Source organism: Marmota monax, unplaced genomic scaffold (genome assembly GCF_021218885.2).
Source record: "Marmota monax isolate L192 unplaced genomic scaffold, Marmota_monax_Labrador192_F-V1.1 WCK01_AAM20220418_F8-fsc00022, whole genome shotgun sequence".
NCBI lineage: Eukaryota > Metazoa > Chordata > Mammalia > Rodentia > Sciuridae > Marmota > Marmota monax.
Genome location: NW_026695215.1, coordinates 8,848,333 through 8,861,491, shown reverse-complemented (window position 1 = coordinate 8,861,491; position 13,159 = coordinate 8,848,333).

Sequence of the window (13,159 nt, the reverse complement as noted above, 5' to 3'; positions counted from 1 at the left end):
TATACCTTTTCTTCTTCTACATTCTGTCTTTCTCTTTCATTTTCTTCTTTTCCTCCTTCTTCCCTACCTCCTCCTCCTTCTTCTTTAGCTTTTGGCGTATTTAGAAACACCCATACATTCTTTGACATGCTTACCTCATAATGGTAGAGACTAATTTCTCAGTGGGCTGTTCTTCGTGACTTTCTTCTGATGCAATGTTAGAGAAAAACTAGTGTTAGTGATGGGGGTCTCAGACAGTTTGGTTCTAGAGTTTATGTTCTAACTTAACTTCTGAAACCAGGTCATAAAAGGCACTGGAAATTCCTCCTTGCTCCAATTTTTGGATCATTTTCTCCAGAAGAAGTCAGTCACCACATCAATAGGATGTTCAAGCAGCCTTCAGGAGAGCCTCCTGTGGTGAGGAACTGAGGCCTCTTGCCCACAGCCATGTGAGTGAGCTATCATGGAAATGGGTCTTGGACACCAGCCAAGACATCGTATGACTCCAATCCCAGCCAGTGTCAACTTCATGAGAGGATCAGAGCTGGAACCACCCAACTAAACTGCTCATGAATTCTTTTTTTTAATATTTATTTTTTTTAGTTCACAACTAAAAAATATTTAATGTTTAATATTTATTTTTTAGTTATAGATGGACACAATATCTTTATTTTATTTTCATGTGCTGCTGAGGATCGAACCCAGTACCTCACACATGCTAGGCAAGTGCTCTGTCTCTGAGCCACAACCCCAGCTCATGAATTCTTAACCTACAGAAACAGTTGGATAACAAATGTTTGTTACTCTGAGTTTGAGATAACTTGCTATGTTCAGCAAGTAACTAATTCGGATATGTTACTACTTTCATCACATCAAATTTTATCATAAGATTCCTAAAATTAGTTTGAAAATTTCTTCAAAATATAATCATGCATGTATCACATTTTTTTGTGCATGTGATAGATAAATTCCAATAAATAAATATAAACAAAATGCATTTATGTTTTAAGTATAAAGATAATAGTTGTTCACATGTTAGTGTAGATCTTTGAAGAATTTGCTGAACACTTAATTAAACTTAAAAAGACTACCATGTAAGCCCACCATAAAGGATGAAGGACATAAACTCTAGATCCAAAATATCTGACTGAGACCCCATCACTAACTAACTGGATAACCTTGAATAAGTACTTTACTTCTCTTTGTTTCACTTTATACATATTTAAAATTAAAATAATAAGGTTATATTTGGTTCCAAGGCCTGTTCTCAGATTTAAAGTACTGGAATTAAGATACGTAAAGGAATTAGCACTGCTCTTGAACCATGGAAACCTGCATAGGTACTGTTATTATTGTTTTCATGTTCCATGAATCTTTTTCTATTCCATAATTCTTTTTTTAACTGTTATTGTTAGTAGCCTTTGGATGGTCCATTACTTCCCATTTGAAACTTCTCTTTTTCCGTTTTATCCCAAAGTCTTGAATTTTTTCTTTTCTATTTAACCAGCTGTTTCTTATTAGTTATCTTAGCTTCTCTCTCCTCTTGTTATTCTCAGCTCTGGAGCACACTAGCGATCACCATTTTTTTTTTTAATCTTGTCTTTTCTCTTTCTAAACTCTGCCTAACAGGTCAAAAGATGTCTTTTAGACTGATAGGTTTTGTTGTTGTTGCTGCTGCTCTTGTTGTTGTTTTGGTTCTTGGTACCAGAGAGTGAACCCATGGGCACTTTACCACCAAGATACATTGCCAGTCCTTTTAAATATTTATTTATGCATTTTTAAAATTTTTATTTATTTATTTTTGTCATACATGACAGTAGAATGTAATTTGACATATAATACATACACGGAATGTGCATACATCAATTGTATTGTCTATTCTATTCTGCTGCCCTTCCTATCCTCTCTACTCCTCCCCTCCTCTCCCATCCTTTCTCTCTATCCAATCTAATGTGACACACTTTTTTTTTTCTTTTTCTCATTACAACAGCATATATGTATTCCGTATAACAATGAGGTTCTCCTTCCATAAATATTTATTTAGAGACAGGGTCTCCCTAAGTTACTTAAGCCCTCGTTAACTTGCTGAGGCTGGCCTCAAACTTGGGATCCTGCTGCTTTCGCCTCCCGTGTTGCTGGGATTTCAGGCATGCACTACCGTGCCCGGCTACATTGCAGTCTTATTCACCAAGTCTTAGCATGATCGTCATTCGGTGCACACCAGCCACCCTGGCTGCCTTTCTGTTCTTCAACTAGACCAAGCCCTTCAGTGCTTCCAGGCTAGTGTGAGCCGGATGCCTGTGGTCTCCCCATTGCAGTTTTCTGCATGGTCTGTTCTCATTGCCTATCTTTCCAAAGGCCTCCTGACCACCCCTACCACCTACCTTCTTATGTCTAACACAACACTTGCCATAATTCAATCATGCAGGCATGTTGTGTCACACACCAGCACTTTTGAGTATCTATTCTTTGGCAGGAGATGTTTTAGGTACCTATGTTAATGAAGAAAACAGCCAATGATATCTGCCCTTGTAGGGTTTACATTCTAGTGTTGATAAAGTTAGCAATTAATATATCACTTATATTATATTAATGGTGATCAAGGTTGTTGTTCAACAATTTGCAAAAAGATCAGAACTGATGAAACACAACAGATGAACCCAGAAAAAGAAAAGGGGCAAGAAGAGAAAATCTAGGGAAGAAACTGTAGCCATTTTAAACACGAGATTTTATTTTTATTTTTAAATTTTTATCTCCCATATTACTTATTGAGAACTTTTTCATGTTCCCAATTTCTTTCTTCTTTATTTGTTATGCAAGTCTCCTAATTAATAGTCTATTTAATAATTTGACCAGCATATACCTAGGCTCCTTAATCATGTCTGACACTAAATAAACATATTATTCCATATATTGAGGGAGCTTTTTTTAATCTCATGAAAGATCTCTTCAATTTGATATTTAATTTTATTTTTGTTACATTAAGGATTCCAACTATTCTAATCTAGGACGTCCAAACTCTATTGAAAACCATCGTGTGCCCTGTCACTGATTTTGTTCTTTGCCCTTCCATATTCGGAAAAAGTTCCTAAATTTGCCTTCCACATCAGGATTCAATTTTCTGAAGGATCAGTTCTGTTTTTTTCTTCTTAAATCCACTTTGAATACAGATCTCATATTGTGATAATGCAGTCTCAGTCACCTTTGGGTCTTTCTCTACCTCAGGCAGCAATCTTTTCCTATCAGTTGGCTATGTCAAAATCTCTTTCATGCAACCTGCAAAGGCACATTTTGATTGGGAAAGAAGCATGCCTACTATCTGAAATTACATTGTTCCCTCTAATATTTTCTTAATATATATTCTATTTTTTTAACCTTTGTAAGTGATGCTCTATCATAATGTTGTGTTGCATAATCATGTCTCTGGACTTGTTTGGGTTTTGAGTTTTATGTTTCTGTTTGTCTATCTTTGAAGAAAGAACATTCTATCCAGGCTCAGTATCTATCTACTATCCACTCGGGGGGATTTTCCTTGTTCTTCTTCAATGAAAAAGTTAATGTTTTTAAACAGCTGCCCTATTGTAACTGCCAGGATTGCCCAACACTAGTGTCCTTACCAGTGTCCTGCAGTTGAATGAGGCAGGACCGCAGGGAGTCCAAAGAGAAACATGGCCTTTGTGGGTCCAGCTCTGGGTTTGACAATGCTGTGGTATTTCTGCCCTACTTTCTGCTCCTGGGACATCCCATGATGGTTTATTCTGCACTATATGGTAGTGTATTCCACTCTTATGACAACTAGGAAAAAGTCCTAAAAAATGGGCAGAGAATCCCCCTAAATTTCTTACCAGTGTGCCTGAGAGCTTTTGGTTCTTGTGGTCCCAAAGTGGTGTCATAATGGCAGAAACATTCACAAGCAAAGCCTATCTGGGGACTCTTGATACCAAGCCTCCACATCTGGACTGTTTGTTCAGAGAATGCCTTGCCCTTTCCCAGAAGGGGACATTGCTGTGAGTCTTTGAAGTGATCTGGTTCCTCTAGGCTCCTCCAGTGTACCTCCTTGTCCTGTGATGATTCAACAAAGCTCAACAGGACAGGAAAAGGGGCTTTCCTCCCAGATGTGTGCATACATACGAACCAGACAAGAAGGTAGCTCGGCACCTATCCTTCTTTCACAGTGTGCAAGATCCCCCTACAGGGGAAGAGTGCAGAACGATTTCTTCCTTGAACTTTGGTCTTTTCCCAACTAACTGGATCATTTCCAGGAATCTTTCCTTGACATTGATTAAACATGGTCTAGGCAAACTAGAAAAACACCAAACATAAACTTGTGATATCAATGAAAAACTTTACAATGTCATTAGGAAATGATTTATAATTGAACATTTGTATTTAATCCAAATCAGTCTCTGAATCACTGATTCTGATTCAAATTAAAAATAAATGGTACCATCCACACTATTCTTTGGGTATTTTAGCTCCTATTTGTCACATTGAGGTGGAAAGTGGGTCCACAAAACTCAAGCAGAGGTTGGATTAAGGGCTGGGGCTGTATCTCAGTGACAGAGCACTAGCCCAGCATATCCAAGACCCTAGATTTGATTTTCAGTGCTGAAACAAACAAACAACAAAATATTGACTTGAGCTTTAAGCTAATAGACCTTGTAGACATAGACTTAGGAATTTCGTCTTCAAATTTTCATCATTTATTCTTCATGTTTAAGAGAAAGAAAAGGTAGGAAACATTTTATCCTGAAAATGTAGTTGCCATTAATGGTAAGAAGAAATTCATGGCATGTGTTGAATTTAACTTAAATCAACTTGGAGGAATTGGAAAGCTAATGAAGATAATACATTAGGAAGCTGGACTAATGCAGGATTCCAAAGGCTCTCTAATTGCTCAGTATATTTTTCAAACAAAAAATTAATTACATCTTGAATTTGTCTAAACACCAACTATGTGACTGTAAATATTGATTCAGTTGAGACAGGAGGAAAATCATTTTGTCCATCTTTAATTGGATTAAGTTTTTGTCTTTAATGGTAGTTGTCAACAGTTCTTAGCTTGGTGAAAAAAGAGCATCTTGTTTTATTTTAACTGTGTGTGTACGGTTTGTGTAGAATGATTATGAAACTAATGTCAATTACACACGGGTGCCTGTGCATCTTCAATGTCATACCCTTCCCTCTGCCACTGCTTTTAACTATAACACTGTGAGACAAACACCCCACTTCTCATCTTCCTATTATAATGCGTGTCATTGAAAGTGAAAAGAAATGCTATATTTATCTTGATATATATTAAAAAATAATGAGGAGGATAATTATCAAGGCTGCATTGCAATTTTATGGAATTGCTGTCATTTACAAACTGCTCAACCCATACTCTTTTAGTTCATAATGCTGAAAAAAAAATCTTGGGATTGAAATACAGTCATTTTATTCATTTCTTTTTATTAGTAAATTCAGTTCTATGCTCGTGGTACAGAATCAATGATAGGAGATTCAAGTTCGGAAAAAGAGAAGGCTATAAAAACCAGTCAATCCATTTTGATTTTATCTTAATATTTAATCTCTTAGCTGAGTGGCAGGAGTCACAAAATGCTACAAATTTCAAGATATTCAACTTAGGCATTAACTAATGGTGAGATTGAAAGAATAGTTTTGTATTTGCTGGCGCTTAACTTCAAACGCTATTTTATTTAATTTGTCACCATATGACAAATGCTGATGAGCATTCATGGAGCCAGGAGAATGCCATGTCACCATTGTTCCAAAGACTTTTTCATTCCCATGGGTCTTATTCCCTTGGAACACAAGATCGTCTTCCATTCTTCTCTCATACCAAAATAACCTCATACTGGAAACATTCATCATAAATGAATGTACTACTAGGTTGAAAAAGCACTCTGATAATCATTTAAAATCAATACTAGATACAAAGTCTGTTGACTTTCTTCTAATGAACATTTCCTTATACCTGAAGTTTGTTGCAATGGAAATTTTGTACTATAGTAATTAAATCTTGATAAGGTAGTTGACTGGTAAGAATACAAATCATAACTGGTTAGGCAGAAAGATGGATGATGGTTTATATTTAAGAATCCATATAAAGATGATTGAGAAAATAAGAATAAAATCTACAGAAGTAATCCTGAGTATGAATGAGTAGAGTACATTTGTACTAGTTCTACTTTCATTTTATTATTTGCTGTATCTAGTTAAGTTAGTTAAGTCCAATTTGCCTTATATTTGTTTATTTCTGAGTTATACTTAAGGTGATCTTTAAGCTAAAATTTCTAACCAAATATTGTCACCGAGATCTTTGTATTTTATTTCTTATTAACCAAAGCATTACATCAAAAATATTTTGAGGGGGAGTGTACCTGTCAATCACCTTTGTATCTCTATCAACTAATATATTTTGTAAGGTATAAACAACTATTTCTTATACATAGTAAAAGAAAAAAATGGTGAAATTAACTTTCCATCAATCCTTTCTCTTTGTCCTCAGTGCTCAGTGACAGTGAAGGCACATTCGCTGTTTTCCACCATTCTGCTATTTCTAATGCTGTTAATTTTCTGTGCATTTTGGCATCAACTCCTTTCAAAATCATCACAGAAACTGGAAAACACACCTTTCTCACAAGTGCCTCATGTTTTCACTTTTATCTTTTAAAAAATATCCTTAACCAATTTCACTTTTTTTTTTTTTTTTTTGTAATACTTAGTCTTTCTAAAAAGTGAAAATTGGCCAAACAGTTCTAAACAATATTTTCAGGCTAGGTAATTTAAAATTTTTAACATTTTTTCCTTTGTTGTTAAATCATAGCATTCTCTTGAGGCTACTTTCAGGATTGGGCACCTCTGGAAGAAAGTGAAATCTTTGAGAAAAGACCGTGTCCTTCTCTGTGGCCCGGAGAACACTGTGGTTCATGAACGTGCTGCTCACTTTAGAGCCCACTGCAGGAGGACACCTGAGCTCTCAGAGAACTTCACTGCCTAGTTTTCTGTTCTGTACTCTAATACATGGAGGTGTATTAAGCATCTTGTGGCATATTAAACTATTGATGGATAAAGTGAAGAGAATAAGTGGAGCCCAAAAGCAAGGGGAAAAGGAGAGAGAGAAAATACTGTAATCCAGATCACAAACCACAAGTGCTTTAGCATAGTGATGGAGGGAACAACGGTGTGATTTGACATGCCCAGTTACCTGATCAATGGAAACTATAGGAAACTCAACTCTGAGTTTTCATTAGAAAGTTCTTAATACAAAGAGCATGCAACACTATTTGATGTAGCATCCACTCTGGCTTTAAAATTCATCTTAGTCTGAAAAGGGCAGTTTCTATCCCCTTCAATGCACACTCTAAACTCTATAAATCATTGACAATTAACACTGTCTCACATTTGCCACTTGTTCAGGTATCAAATTGGTGACACAGAAGGCAACTGTTTCAAAAATATTCACTTACTGCCTCTGAACAGTCTCCTTCAGAGTTTTAAAATGTGAAATAATTTACGCTCCCTGGAACATGCTCACTTTAAAACTTAAAGTTCTCCAATTTCAAACAGAATGATGGAGAATGATGTTTTTATCTAACATTACACCATTTGACATTTTGTTCCTGAGTAAACTTATGTGGGTGTAACTTCAAGCATGTCTGGAATAGTCTTCTTGTTTCTTTCTTTTTTTTTTTAATAAAAGAAGACCTAGCTCCTCCACAATACAAAGATATAAAGGAGATTAAATTGGGCAGGTATGGTGAAACCAGGGAATCAAAAGTATTGAAGGGAGAGAATAAGACTTTATTATCAGCTACATATGAAAACCTCAGAGAAATCTCAAATATACAGGAGGAATTATTTGAATCAGTTACAAAATTGACCCAGTTTTCTCAAAATTCTTTTTGACACAGGATTCACTTCTTTAGCAAATACCTATTGAGTGAGCATTATTAGGCAGGTACTGTGATAGACACTGGAAATTAAAGGGTGAATTTATACAGTTATAGCACCTGCTTTCAGGGATCTAACAACACAGGGAGAAAGAAAACAAATGACTGCGTAGACCAGTGTGTAATTACACATCAGGCTCAGTGGTTCATATTAAAGGAACAGGATTCCATAAAATTGTATTAGGAAAATGTCAGGACCAGGTACAAAAGACTTCTGAGGAAATGATGTTTAAGCCAAATGAGATATGAAGTAGGTAGAAGCAGTTGTTGAATGGATGAAGAGGGCTTGGAAAAGTCATGTGCAAATGGCTTATCTTGGTGATATTAAAAACCTGCATGGATACTCATTTTACAGCAGCTCAACTCACAATATCTAGGCTATAGAACCAGAGTAGGTGTCCACTAACAGATGAACAGATTAAAAAAGAATTGTCATACATATATACAACAGAGTTTTACTCAGTCATAGAATAGAGTGAAATTATGGGCATTTGTAGGAAAACAGATGGAACTGAAGAATCTCATGCTAAGTGCAATAAACCTGAATCAGAAAGTCAGGATCAAATATTTTCTCTCTTATGTGGGAACTATGGAGAAAAAGGGGGAAATAAGAAGAAAAAAAGAATGTAATGAAACAGAAGTGAAAGGATAGAGTAGAGTTAGCTATGCTTTGCTCTGTGACCCCACAGAGCCACTTGGAAAACATAACTTAGGATGAGTGACCCCTTCCTGTGAGGGGTGATACTCACTGCAAAACATTCATGACAATGTTGGTGGTAGTGTTGTGGAAATGGGGAGAGCCCAGGTGTCTGTTTGCATAAATGTATAAAACAATAACAAGAGGGTCACATATTGAAGTGTCATGCAGCAGTTACAACCTAGTTAGATCTTAAAAACATAGTATTGAGTGAAAAAGTAAGAAAGCGAGCTCTATAGCAAAAATTATATATATAATATGTAATTACATATGTGTGACATATATAATATCTTATATCTTCTATTTTATAATTTCTAATATATGTATTTATTATATTATATATGCTTATTATATATCTTATAAATTATATAATACTCATATATGATATTATATATTATAAAATATATCATAAATATAACATATAAATATAACATGTAAATATATTATTTGTTATATTTAATAATATATTTGTATTTATATAATATATATTATATGTAAGTTATACATAATATATGTTATATATTTTATATATGTTTACACACACACATACTAGAGGCACAGAGGGGAGTTAAAGACCAAGGATAAAGGGGAAAATAACTTTACAATAAACTAGTGAGACTTTGCAGAGATGATGTTATCAACAAAAACGTGTTATCTGTTTCCCTTCCTGCACCAGATGAACAAATAATGTTTTGTTTTGTTTTTAATATGACAGCATACAGATAAGGATGGATTGGGAGAAAATACAAGGACACACTAAAAGTGAAGAGAGAAGAAAGTGGGTGGGGAATGGCGAGAGCAGAATGCCGGTGGTAAGAGAGCAGCAATGGAGCCAGCTGCAGAGCAGACCAGAGATGAGGCACTAGATACGGAGTGAAGCAGTCACAGAGGACAATCCCTGGGCTGTTGCCATTAGACAACGTGAGACATAAATCTCAGTGTCCTGGAATATGGAACAATGCAAGAGAACCTGGTCAGGAAGAGTGGGGAAGAACAGGCATTCAGATGTGATTAGTGAGTTTGAGATGATTTTAAGACATCTCAGCAGGTTCTCTGCCAGTGCTTTACATGCATAATCTGTGTTAAAACTTACAGTTATCCTCTAACATAGTATTGTACACTTAGCAATGAAGAAACCCCTGAGAGAGGTTAATGAGGACGTTTACTGTTCCAGAACTCTTAAAAGTAAGTGAAGCAATGTTGGAATGGATACTGCCCTTACTTTTGAGTAGATTCACATCTGAAATGCTGAAAAAACAAAATATTTGAAAGCTTTTAAAAAATACTACAAACTCAACAGATGGCAAGGTTGAAGTGTAATGATACCCAACAACTGTGAGAATACTACACAACTGGAAATTCTATACATTGAATCTTAGGATATGAATTGATACAACCACAAAAGTTTAACATGACTACCCTACAACCCAGCAATTCCAGTCCTTGGAGTACACCCAAAAGAAATGAGTGCACACATAGGCACACAGAAAATGTGGGCAGAGATGCTCACAGCATCTCTGTTCATGGCTATCCCAAATCAGATATGAGCCAGGCAATTATCATAAACTGCTTTGGAAATGGTAAAAAGAAAATATGATATATTCATATGTTTTATTAATCAGTAAAATTGACTACATGCAACCATATGATCAAATCTCACAAGTATCATATTTAGCCAAAGATACCTGCTTTAAGTTCGTACTGTATGACTACATTTTTACAAAGTTTAAAACAGGCAAAACTATAGAGATGTCATGATGATGAAAGAATAGGAAATACACTCTCTCACCTCACCAAAACAAACAAACAAAAATATAGACAGCTCTTCACAAGTCAAAATAACCTAAAGAGCTTAAGGTCCCATTAAAGAATTTTCAGCAAAATGATGGAAAAAAAAATGTACTGGTAAGATCAGCACACCAGCATACCTGAGACGCTAAGAGACAGCTAATAATAGAGGGAAAAGTTGAATGCTATTCATGTTATCCACAGCAGGAGCCACTACAATCTCCATGGTCACTCCACAGAGGACACCAGTATCTCTTGTCACTGAGGTAACCAACAACAATTCCTACAGGGCACCTCATAAAGGGAGACATGGCTGCCCACCTCACCTAAATATATATGGTAAATGTTAAAAGATCTTCAAAGAGAGAGGCTGCAATACAATAATAGTTGGGGACTTTGATGTGCAAATTTTAGTAACAAATAAAAAGGAAACTTGGGACTTGAACTATAACTAAATTAACCTGATGTCACAGAGATATATAGAATGCTCATTTCATGTAACAGCAACAGAACACACATTTTTCTTAGGAACACTTGGATTGTTTTCCAGAATAGATCATATGTGAGGCTGCAAAATAAGCCTTAACAAATTTAAAATGGGAATCATATCAAGTCATTTTTTCTGATGACCATGACATAAAGCTAGAAATCAATAATAGAAGAAAGTTCAGAAAAGAATTATTTAAACATTGGAAATTAAATAATATGCTTCTAAACAACTGATGAATCAATGAAGAAATTAAGAGGGATATTAAAAATTTTTTGAATCAAATGTATGATATGTCAAGATCATTGTAGTGTCTTGAGCAACTAATAAAAAAAATAAAACCTTAAGCTCTTTTTTAAAATTGTAAAAAAAAATTATCTTGAGACAAACAAAAATAGAAATGCTACATACCAACACTTAGGAGATGCAGTAAAAGCTCTTCTTAGAGGGAATTTTATAGTAGATGACCTATATCAGAAAAGAGGAAAGACTTCAAGTAAACAACCTAATGTTATTATTCCCCAAGGGATGAGAAATCCTAAACCAGAAATTAAAGAGAACATTACAACTGATATCAAAAAGATAAAAATGAACTAAAAGACTATTTTAAACAATTGTACCCCAACAAATTGGATCAGCTAGAAGAAATACATAAATTTCTACACACAAAACCTACCAAGAAAAAACTTTGGAGAAAGAGAAAGTCCGAAGAGACCAACAATGAGTAATAAGATTGAATCAGTAATAAGAAGTCTACAAATAATAAGAATAACAAATATCAAAATTTCTGGTGGCTTCACTGATGGGTTCTACCAGACATTTGAAGAAGAACTTTTAAACTTTCAAAGTTTTATGAGGTCATCGTTAACAACAACAACAACAAAAATAAGGACACTTCAAGAAAATAAAACTACAGGACAATATGCCTCATGAATATAGATGCAAAAATACTCAACAAAATTCCAGAAGACCAAATTTGTCAGCAAATGTAAAGGATCCCTCACTATAATCAAGTGGAATTTATCCCTAAGATGTAAGATGGATTCAACATACTCAAGTCAGTAAACGTGCATTCACAAAATGAAACACAAATATCTTGTGGTCACTCCAGTAGATGCAGAAAAGGCATGTGACAAAATCAAACATCCATTCTTGATTAAAAAAAAATCAAAAACCTTTAACAAATTAGGTGTAGAAGGAACATCCCTCAACAACATGAAGGCGATAAGTGACAAGCCCACACCCAACATCTTCCTAAAGGGTGAAAAGTGGGATTAATTCTCTTCAAGATCAGGAGGGAGGAAAGAATGCCCACTTTTGTCACTTCTACTCAGTATATTACTGGAAGGGCTTGCCAGAACAACTAGGAAATAAAGAGAGAAAGAGAGGAAGGAAGGAAGGAAGGAAGGAAGGAAGGAAGGAAGGAAGGAAGGAAGGAAGGAAGGAAGGAAGGAAGGGAAAATATTTACAAAGTCAAGGAAGAAGTGAAATTATCATTTGCTGTCACCTTAGAGAATATAGAAAACCTGACAAACTGTACCAAAAACTAATTAGAACTAATAAGCAAATTCAGTGAATTCACAGGATACAAAATCAACATACAAAAAGCAGCAACATCTCTATATAATGATAATGAATTATCCAAAAGACAAATTAAAAATTTGTTACACAAAAATAAAATAATTGGAAATTGATTTAAAGAGATGAAAAAACTGTTCATAGAAAATTATAGAACATGGATGAAAAAAAATTGAAAATGGCACAAATAAATGGAAAGAGTCTGTGCTCATGGATTGGAAGAATTAATATTATTAAAATTTCCATAAGTAACAAAAGTGATCTCCAGATTCAGTATAATCCAATCCCCACCAAAATTTCAATGTCATTTTTCACCGAAATAGAAAAAGTAGTCACAAAATTCACATGAAACCAAAAAAGAAAACCTGATAACGAAGGTAACTATGAGTAAAAAGAACAAACTTGGAGGTATCACACTATCTGATTTCTGAATCTATTATAAAATTACAATAATCAAAACAGCATGGTCCTGGCATGAAAAAATAGACATAGAAAATGGAACAGAACAGAAAGCACAGAAATTAATTCAATTAATTCATGCATTTGTAGTTCATTGAATTTTTTTCTTTTCCCCTATCCCCCTTTCTTGGCATTGGTGATTAAACCCAGGGACAGCTTTGCTCCACAACTGATTTGTATCCCCAGACCCCAGATCAACTAATTTTTGACAAACAT